The following is an 11,320-nucleotide window of genomic DNA, read 5'->3' on the forward strand; positions in this document are numbered from 1 at the left end:
ATAAGAAAAAAAGAATTAACCCCTTGGTTACACCACCAACTAGCGGATGGCGTGAGGGGAGGGGGGGATGTTTTGTTGACAGAGGTGGTAGGAGGGGGGAACTGCTACTGCCACGTAGGGAAGGAGGTGGTTGGAGGGAGGGACTGCTACATGCCTGGAAGGGCAGGGGGCTACCACGCATCTTGGAGATGGCAAGGGGGGGGGGGGACTACCACATGCCACGAGAAGAGGAGGAAGAGCCTCCATTAGAAACTCCTTCCTCCCCCCCCCTAAATTACCTATTAAAAAAAACCACCAGGGGATGGGAAGGCTAGGTGGGGGGGCATGACTTGCTGGTACTCAAATAGGGAAGAAGAGAGAAATGAGAAGCAGAGGGAGAGAGTGAGTAGAGAAGAAGAGGGGAATAAGAAGGAGAGAGAGAGAGTGGACAAAGAAGAAGAGAGGAATAAGGAGAGAGAGTGAGTGAGTAGAGAAGAAGAGGGGAATAAGAAGGAGAGGGAGAGAATGGGCAGAGAAGAGAAAAGGAATAAGAAGAAGAGGGAGAGAGTGATTAGAAGAGGGGAATAAGAAGAAGAGGGATAGAGTGAGTAGAGAAGAAGAGGGGAATAAGAAGGAGAGGGAGAGAGTGAGCAGAGAAGAAGAGGGGGATAAGAAGGAGAGGGAGAGAGGGAGTAGAGAAGAATAAGAAGAAAGGGGGAGAGAGAGGAGAAGAAGAAGAGAAGGAAAAGAAGGAGGGTAAGAGAAAAGAGTTCAAGAGATAGAGAGAGAGAAGGAAATTGTTTTTTCTTCCCTCATTGAAGAGATCCGAGCTCGCCATTTCTCTTTCATTTCCCCTTCCTTTGGAGGAAAAGCCTCACAGACTAGTCCCTTCCATGAGGAGCCATCTCTTCTGCAATCTGGGTGCATAGCTACAAAGCAAAGGCCAAATCATACGATGCCTCCCAAACAAAGTAAATTCCAACCAAACACAAATCCCGACTCAACCGATGGAGCCATGGGGCAAGGAACCTCGTCACTTGGTAATCAGAGGCATTCTATTCACCCTAGCTTGATGGGAAGACTTAAGGACATGGCCGGTTTCATTGGGAATGGAAAACTATTTGCCAAAAGTCTATCATAATTAACCACCATTTAGTTTACATCATTTTATCATATTTGAAATCTTGTATTCATGCACGCAAAAGAAGAAGCCATGACCTTATTGATTATGCACGTAATACTTCATATTATGCACTAATGTTAGCATGCTTTAAAAAATGGGTTGTTGAAACACTTATGCATATTTGTCAAAAATGTAGAAATCATACTTTTTTCTTTGCATCATAAACTTGTGAAGTTGGAAAGGTAGGAGTGAGGGTTTGAATCAAGTACATGAAATTCCTGAATTGCTACGATAACGTTTAAGTATATCTAGACCATTGCAAGACTAAAACAGGTATTCGACTCCTATAAACTTTTAGAGGGAGTGTTTGTTTTTTCCTTAGGACTGATAACTTGATGTCCTCCACCCCAGGAAAATGTATAAACACACACACACACACACACACACACAAGTCTCTATCTGTGTTTGGCATAAACGCATCGAAATGAATTTGCAAAAGCAAGGGCTTGCTTTGTAGCATTGTATTGTCTACGAAAGCTACGCCTCTAAATTGCGTGGCATCATGATGAGTCTAGTTGCACTGCTAGGGATTCACCTTGAAGATAACTATCAACCACACTTATGAAATACAAAAAAAAAATTCAAGAGCTATTCAATATTAAATGAACCCTATACACACAAGGATAGGGTTCAACTCAACTTGTTTAGGGTTTCGAAGAAACTAAGCCAATCTGGGGTTACTTCATAGGGGGACGGAACGAAGAGATTCTCTACCCTTTCGAGGATATTGGAAATTACCGCTAACGCATGAAGAACAATGCTTGGATCATGAGAGGGACCCCACCTTAGCAAATGTCTCGAGCTCTCACTTGCACCTTTGTTTGTGCTTGTAAATTTAGGAACACTATTTCTTTTTTCTTTTTAAAAAAGAAAAAGATTGTGTAACCCAAGTCTCATAAATAAGTTTAGTGAATCAGGTGGAACTTTTGGAGGGCGCGCCAAAACCACCCCTAGTTAGCCGCCAATCCTGGCAAAGGGGGTTCTAAATAGCCGTGACTGGAACATGGACCGAACCCGCCAGGAGAGGTCTCTCTGTGGATTGGTTTGAATGTAGGAGGATGCTTGGAGGCCAGGGGGGGCTCTGGCTGTAAATTCCGTGCCTCCGGGCCCTACACAAATGATTAGTGTGACTTGGAATAGATTTTCGAGGGGCCCCTATTACTAGTGCAGGGCAGAAACTTGGTGGAATTAAAGTGCATCCTTACGGATTGTGAATATTGTCCCTTTTGAACAAGATTTGTAATTCTGATAATTTGTTAATATCAAGTACTTCCATGGAAACTACTCAAATTTGTTTTTGTATCAATGCCATAAGATTACGTGAACGAACCTTCTCCCCTAAAAATGTTTAATTAAGGAAGGTATTTTTATATGTCACACTTAAGAGTGATAGGACTAATTAGACAAGTAAAGTACGCCAAGTGAGAGAAGCGAGAGGGCAAAACCCCCAACAGGTCTATCCTACAACAGGGTGATCCCAAAGAACTAGGAGGCTTCTCACAAGGTTCTATTAATGACCAATGCTTAGAAATCATTAGGTTAGAACCTCGATTCATGCCATTTTAGGGGACTGAAATGGGACTATGCCCTATGGGCATAGAGGTGGAGTGCTGCATCCCTCTCATTTCCCATTCTCTTTGAACTAAGAGCAACATGGGTCTTCTTTGGCTGGGTATCTCTGCGTAAAGTAGTATGTCCAAAACCCGACACTAGAATGCTGTCAGGAGATCTTGACCACTTGTGACTCAAGTTTTGGGTTGATCCTAGTGGGTTTGGCCGCAAACATTCCATTGCGAGGGGGACTCGAGAAACCCAAGGCGACAAACCCCGTGACATTCCATGGGAGTGCTGCGTGGCATCACTTAGACTCGTCTCTCGATGGACAACTAAAAACGTGCTTGGACATCGAATAAGTGGGCACATTACAGTTGGTATCAGAGCAGACCTACCACTAAAAAAATTAGGGAGAGAAATCGGGAAGAGTGAGGTGATATGTTCTGTAGTAAATGTTTTTCTTTTATAGTCACTTGTGGATTGATGGCACTTCTAGACTTATGAGGCATGGAATATGTTTCTCATATTTTACATCATGTTCATGACAGCTATGAAATATTTAAGTGTAATATTTCCGTTGATAATATTTCTAACCCATGTGATAGTCATGCAAGGGAATTCCAACATAAAAAATACACTGATAGTGTGATTTTCAAATTATCCACAATGTATCTGGATCTCCACTTGCATAAACGAGTTAAAAGAAAAAAAAACCCATTTAGTTATGTGGAAACCTCCTCCTAGAGAGGCCAAAAGGATAAACTTTAGGAATAATGGATTTTTAAAAAAACTTATTATTCCCCCCCTTTTCCCCAGCCGACTGTCGTGCTGGAGGGGAGGGGAATAGCAAGGATGACTGAGCATCCTTGCTGGATGCTGTAGAGGGGATGAAACCCATGCATGAACCGCGTGGGAGAGGGGAGGTACCTCTCCCTCTCCCATATAAACCCCCTGTGGGGAAGGGAAGGATTGGAGGTGGTCGTGAGAGAAGAGGAAGGAGCCATCGCTCTGTTGCCAAACCTTTGTTGTGCTGCCGAGCTGGAGGAGGAAGGTGATAATCGAACGCCGCCAGACGGACGAGGTGGAGCTGAAGTGGAGGGACGACGCTGCCAGACGGACGAGGAGAAGCAACCGCCTAACTCCGCCAGTCCTCCCAGCACACCGCTATCAAATTCATCCTATCTCTCCTCCACGTGTGATAACTCCATATATACAGAAGCTTCCAAGAAGCTTCTTGGAAGTTTCTAAGGGGAGGGACCTAAGCCCCCCTTCCTATAGCTTCAATTTTCCCCCTCCCGGGTTTATCTTCTTAAAAGCCCTTTCACCCCCTTGTGTTGCCCTTTAATTTTCCCCCTCCCGGTTTAGATCCTTTTTAAGGGCCTCCTTAACCCCCTTTTCCCCTAGTTCAAATCCACCTTTAACCCCCGTGCTAAAAGTCATTAAGCCTTTATAAGTCTTTTTTTCCCCCTTCATACTTAAAGCCTTAAGCCCTTTTCCCCTTAAGCCCCCTTCCCATGGATGAAACCCACCCCAAAAAGAATTATGGCTTAAAAAGTCTTATTACCTTTCCCCCGTGCTTGAATTCATAAGCCCCCTTTTTGTGCTTTTTGAAACCCCCTTTCACCCTTCACCTTTCCCCTTGGCTTGGAACTTACCCCCCGTGTCAAAAATCCCTTCAAGATCCCCCTTCCTATACCCTTTCACTTCCATGCCCAAAGATCTCCCAAGGCCCCCTTCATATGTTTTTGAAACCACACTCACACACACCCTTGCACCGTGTATATACCCCTATAGGGCCTTTTCTTTAGGCTTTGTAAACCTTTCCCTCCCGAAGAAACTAAGACCTTAAAGGTCTTATTACCCCCTTCTCGTGGTTAATCCCTTAATGATTCGGAAAAGGAGTGTAAAGCTGCTTCCATGTTCGAAGGACTACAACTACGATGCCGCCTAAGAAAGTCCAAGGAGTAGCTGCGGGAGGGTCATCTCCCGCTATCCATGTGGATATCTCACCCCAAAACCAGGTTTTTCCTTCTTAATTTTATATCGGTTTTAATTCAATCATGCAAGATGAATTGTTAGGGATGAGATATATATTTTGTCCTAGTTATTTATGATGAAGTAATTTAGTTTAATTAAACATGCAAAATAAATAAAGTATAAACATAGTTTTCCTTCAAAAAGTATTATGCATTGAAACGAATTATGAGCAAGATTATTTACCCACTAAAGTATCCAATGAACTTTAGGGTTGACCAAGTTGGGTTAATAGGGTACGTCTTAACCCAGAATATAAAGGATATTGCCAAGTTGCAAGGCACACCGGATCGAGTGCTAGATGCATTCAAAAGGAAAGTTTCCTTCCTTAACAGTTTGCCAGACAACAAGATCGATCAATGGAAATGTTTGTGCTTGCTAGAGATTTTAGAGCACTGTTTGATTTATTAATTACAAATTAAATGAATATCTATACTTTAGGTTGAAGGCCTGAAGGGAGAGGCAGCTTCAGTTACCCCCGACTGTTTGCCTGACCCTAACCAAGGGGCCGGTTGTTGACTGTGCCGAGAACGTGGACCGAACCCGCCACGAGAGGTCTCTCCGTTGAGCGCTACTTGGAGCAGGAGGACGCTTGGGTACCAGAGGGGGCTCTAGCTGTAAATCCCTTGCCTTCCGGGTCCTGCACAAGAGGCTAACGTGACTCGGGATTGGATCTCGAGGCCCGTATACTAGTCTACAGGTGGAAACTTGGAATAATGATCCCTATGGATTGCTGGATAGCCTTCGGCTGGATTATGGACAAGCCTACGGGCAGAACTCCCTGTATTTCAAAGATAAATATGATGATATGTTAATAAAGAACTTGTCTGCTATTGTTTTTCTATATCACGTGATAAGATTACGTGAAGGAACCAGTGCTTAACGGATTAATTAAAGAAGCTGGTTGTTACATGTCCAACTAATGTGTTAGATAATTACAGAACTAAAACAAACTGAGGAAAGTGCAGAGGATGGGCCATGGGTCCGTCCTATGGTTGGGTGGTCCCGGTTGGCTGGGAACTTTTCTCAAATGATGGGGAACTGCACGATGATCGTCAAAAGGCACAAATAACAAAATCGTTGACCTAGAGTTATGTCTTACCCGATTTACGCTATTTTAGGTGAACGGAATGGGACTATGCCTTATGGCAGAGAGGTTGAGCTTTGCATTCCCTCTCGTTTCCCATTCTCCTTGAACTAAGTGCAGCGTGAATCCACTTCGGACCTGGCATTTCTGCGTAAAGTAGTTTGCTTGGGTTCGATGCTAGTTGCCATTAGGAAATGACCAATCAAGAAAAGCCTAATTCAAGTCGATCCTAAATGGGAACGACCAGAATACTTCCGCTACGTGGCAGACACAGAAAGCCCTAGATCGCAAATCCCGTAACATTCCATGGGAGTGCTGGGCGGAGCTTTCTAGACATCCTTTCCGATGGACTGCTAAGACATGTCTTGGATGATACTAGTGGACACATTACAGTTGGTATCAGAGCTGACCAACAACGGAATTGTTTTTATGAAATCTCAATAAAATGAAGTAAGGAAATTGTTGATGTCCAAACATTTCCTTACCTTCAATACTGTCTTGCAGAATTACGAAGCGTGGAACAAGTTTTTGGTATTTCGGGTCATGTTTATGACTGCAATGCATTCTCTGCTTTATAGACAAAGAATTGAGATGATGAACATCCTGGATCAGATCTATAATCCATCACCTTTGTACATGGAATGAAGATGGATGTGTGCTTCAGGAATCTACTATATAGCCACCCACCGGTTTGCTTATCTATAGACCAACCTAAAGAGAATCAAGTGGTTGGAAGACCTGAAAGTCGTGAAGCTGTTTGTTTTTGTGGAAGCTCACGTAAATTCGACTTTACATATTTGAGGTCGGAGGGTTGAGATGAACTCATATGTATATGAGGAAGTAACCCGTGTAATCCCTGCTGACAGGATTAAAGTGTTGGGTGGCCATGAGAAGTATGGATTCCAACGAAAAGGATATCCTGAACTTCCAATGATTTATCGATTCCTGAAGATCCATGATCCAAACCCTTACTATTACACAGTTCCAGTACATAAATACAAATAAAGACTTCTTTTTATCAATGTTTGGCTGTGCATAAGAATTTGATAAAAAGTTAAGTAGCTACATTGTTTACGAGAATGCTGAATTAAAATTGTAATATAAACTAACGTCGATTATCATATAATAACATTAAGAAAACCTTTGTTCAGGCACAACCCCAGGTACAGTTCTCGCCTCCTACATCAAGTACTACTGTGATCCAGGAGAATATGTTCCTTGTCAAGCAGATTAAGCCACCCGAGTTTGACGGGAGAGGCAGATTCGTCCAAGCTGATGCTAAAATTTGGATTGAATCCATGGAGGATTACTTCGAAGCAGCCGGTACTGCACCCGCCAATCAGGCTATGTTCGCCAAGTTAAAACTCACCGGTGAAGCTAGACTTTGGTGGAAGCAATGGTGCAGGGATCGCAGAGGAATCCGTTACCTGGGAGAAGCTGAAGAAAGCCGCGCAGGGAAGATACTTACCACCTGCATATTGCATGCAAAAAATGAATGAGTTCTACGAGCTAAAACAGCTAGGACTCACTCTTGACGTATACTACTCTAAATTCGTCTCACTTTTAAAGTATGCGCCACAGATGGACATGACACAGCAGGTGTCCAAATTTTGTGTGGGCTTAAATCCACCAGTAAATACCCGTCTCGAATCTATGCGTCCATCAGATCTTCAGGATGCACTCATTCGAGCGGTGCCTATAATTCAGGAGGTGCAAGCTAGACCAAGGGTTAACAAAACTTGGTCTTATAATGACCCGAACAGAGGAACATTCAAACCTCAAATGAAGAGAGTTCAAGGTCATAATCAAGGACAAAGAAAGAAAGCAAGAACGAATAATGTCAATAACTTTTTTCCTACTCAAAGTAATGGCCAAAACCTCCGTTGTTTCCACTGTAACGAACTCGGTCATTTCAAGAGGCAATGTCCCAAGCTTTGGTGGAGGACATCACCAAGCGCCTTTCCAAGGAACAGGCCGTGGTCAAGGAGCCACTACCCGAGGAAGAGGAAGAACCGCCTGCATTGCCAATAGGCAAATGTGCAAAGAAGGGGAAGAAGAAGATCCGACCGTGGAAGCAGAATTTGAAAGAGCGACAGTCCATGCCGCTTGCACAAAAAAGGGCCAATTTTCCAGTTCTCAGTGATTCAGAAACCGTCAGACTATCAAGGTAAAGGTTTCAAGACCTTGATTGATTTTGGCAGTACACATTCCTTATCTCACCAACATGTGCAAAAAGATTAGGAATAGCCACAGTAGGAGCACCTACCCTGCTTGTGGAATTGGCAAATGGTCGTGAGGTTACTTGTACTAGGCAAATTGCTAAGGTGGAATTCCTTCTGGGAGGAAAGAAGACTTCGATCAAATTCAGAGTCATGAATTTAGGTATCCATGAGTGTCTACTCAAAATGGATTGGCTTAAACCTAACAACACCAACATTCACTGTGGAAAGGGTCAAGTTTCCTTTTGAAACTCCGAAAGGGAATTAGTCACAACTCAAGGTGAGGCAGGAGTGCCAAAAATCCAATTGGCCAAAGTATCTTGGATCATAAGAGGAGTCGGAAAAGGATTATTATTTACTTGATCAAACTCAACAAATTAGATCAAAAGCAAGAGTCTCATGAAGGACCTTCTTGGCTAAAGGAATACGCGGACGTATTCCCTGAAGAGTTGACTGAACTTCAACCTCAAAGAGAAGTGGATCATGAGATTAGGTTAGTGCCTGGAGCTGCATCAATTGCAAAGAGACCTTATAGAATGTCCATACTAGAAGCAATTGAGTTGAAGGAACAACTCAAGCAACTGTTAGATCAAGGCTACATCCGGCCTAGCAATTCACCGTGGGGAGCTCCAATACTATTCCAGAAAAAGAAGGATGGGACACTTCGACTATGTATTGATTACCGAGGGTTGAATCAATCAACAGTCAAGAACAAGTATCCTATTCCTAGAATAGATGAGCTTCTTGATCGTCTTCAGGGTGCAAAGATCTTCTCCAAGATTGATCTTAGGTCAGGTTACTATCAGATAAGGATCAAGGAAGAAGATATCCCAAAGACGGCCTTCAATACAAGATATGGGCACTTTGAGTTCCTAGTTATGTCATTCGGGCTTACGAATGCACCTGCCACCTTCAATAGGTTAATGCAGGATATCTTTAGGCCATATCTTGATGATCTCATACTTGTCTTCTTCGATGACACTTTAGTCTATTCTAAACAGGAAGAAGATCATGAACCTCAACTTCGGATTGTCCTTGAGACAATGAGGTCACATAAGTTGTATGCTAAAATGAAAAAGTGTGCATTCTTCAAGCGTCAGATTGAATATCTGGGATTCATAGTATCATTAGAAGGAATATCAATAGACCCAGCCAAGGTGAGAGATTTGCTTGAGTGGCCAACACCAGTATCCATCAAAGAGATACGTAGCTTTCTTGGATTGACAGGATGGTATAGGGTCTTCATAAAAAACTATGCTTTGATTGCAGCACCTCTGACGGACTTACTGAAGAAGCAAACTTCCATTGCATGGTCAACTCTCGAACAAAATAGCTTTGACAAATTGAAGCAAAATTTGGTATCAGCACCTATTCTAAAACTTTCAAACCTCAATAAGGAGTTCGAGGTAGTAACTAATGCTAACATTTTTTCCTTGGGGTGTGTATTTATGCAGGAAGGTCATCCAATAGCATACTCATCAAGGAAATTGAAGAGTCATGAAAGGAATTATGCTACGCATGATCTGGAATTGCTAGCCATCATCCATGCTCTAAAGCTCTGGAGACACTACCTGTTGGGTAACAAGTTTACTCTAGTAACCGACCATAAGAGTCTCAAATGGATCTTTACCCAGAATGAGCTCAACATGAGGCAACGCCGGTGGATTGAAGTGTTGGAGGAATATGACTTTGAAATCAAGTATCGACCAGGGAAAGAGAATGTAGTTGCCGATGCACTTAGTCGCAAGGCATTCCTAAATTCCCTAATCTTGCAGAATCCATCAATGGCCAGATCTCTAGCTACAAAAGTATCTATGCCAAACAACCCTATACTTGAGTTAGCTAGAGAGGGAGCATGCCATGATTTGGCCTACCAAACAATGCTAAAGGAGATCTCTACTAAGGAGCAGAATCAAAAGTTGCAAGCTAAGTATCAGGAATTTTCCATTGATAATGGACTTTTCTACTACAAAACAAGGTTGTGTATACCAACAAGCTAGTCACTTAAGTAGAAGATAATGTGGGAAGCTCATGATTCCCCTTTCGCAGGATATCTTGGCTATGCTAAGACCCTTAATGCAGTTAGGAAGAGCTACCGTTGGGAGAGGCTCAAAGGTGACGTTCTCAAATATGTCACTGAGTGTTTGTCTTGCCAACGTATCAAAGCCGAACATGTCATGATGCCAAGGAAACTGCAACCGCTTGACATCCCCCAAATGAAATGGGAATTCATCAGTATGGATTTTGTTATAGGCCTACCCCAAGTCCAGGGAGGATACAACTCCATCATGGTTGTGGTTGACATGCTTACTAAGGTTGCACACCTTATTCCAGTAAAGACAAACTATAAAGCCTCAAACATTGCAAGATTTTTTATCAAGGAGATATTCAAGCTACATGGTTTACCCAGAAGAATCATTAGTGACCGTGATTCTATCTTCACATCACACTTTTGGAGAGCTATCTTTGAAGCTATTGGGACTCAACTCTGTTTTAGCACCGCCTACCATCCCCAAACAGATGGCCAAATAGAGCGAGTAAATCAAGTCATCGAGGATATGCTTAGGGCATACTGCTGTCGAGAGCCAAAGAGGTGGATTCAATACTTGCATGTGGTAGAATTTGCATACAATGCTTCTTATCAGCAGAGCATTCAGATGACTCCTTTCCAAGCATTGTATGGTCATGACTGTCGAAGTCCCCTAAACTTTTCTGATCCAACCCCAAGGGTTAAAGCGTCGAGGCAGATGTTGGAAGAGATGAATGACCAAATAAAGTCAATAAGATAGGACATCCAAGCTGCCAAGGATAGACAAAAGGCATACACGGATTTGAAGCATCAAGATAGAATCTTCGAAGAGGGAGACATGGTCTTCATTCGCGTATGCCCTAAAAAGAGTTCTCTATCCTTAGGAGATTTCAATAAACTAAGTCCAAGGTATTGTGGACCATACAAAATCCTCAAATGCCTAGGACCTAATGCTTATAAACTGCAACTCCCTGAGAACCTAAAAGTTCATAATGTATTCCATATCAGCCTATTGAAAAAGTATGTACCTAATCCTAACCACGTACTTGACAACCAACAAGTTGTAATGCCTAGTCAAGGAGTCCTTGAACTATGGCCTGACAGGATCTTAGATGTTAGGGAAAGATAATTAAGATCCAGAACTCTGAGAGAATGCCTCGTCCAATGGAAAGATTATCCCAAGGAGGATGCCACTTGGGTAGATGAGGGCACTCGCAACCATCAATATCCCCAGT

This window comes from Lygodium microphyllum, chromosome 22, assembly GCF_053477565.2.
Source record: "Lygodium microphyllum isolate KBCC chromosome 22, Lygodium_microphyllum_v1.1.10, whole genome shotgun sequence".
In the NCBI taxonomy this organism is placed as follows: domain Eukaryota; kingdom Viridiplantae; phylum Streptophyta; class Polypodiopsida; order Schizaeales; family Lygodiaceae; genus Lygodium; species Lygodium microphyllum.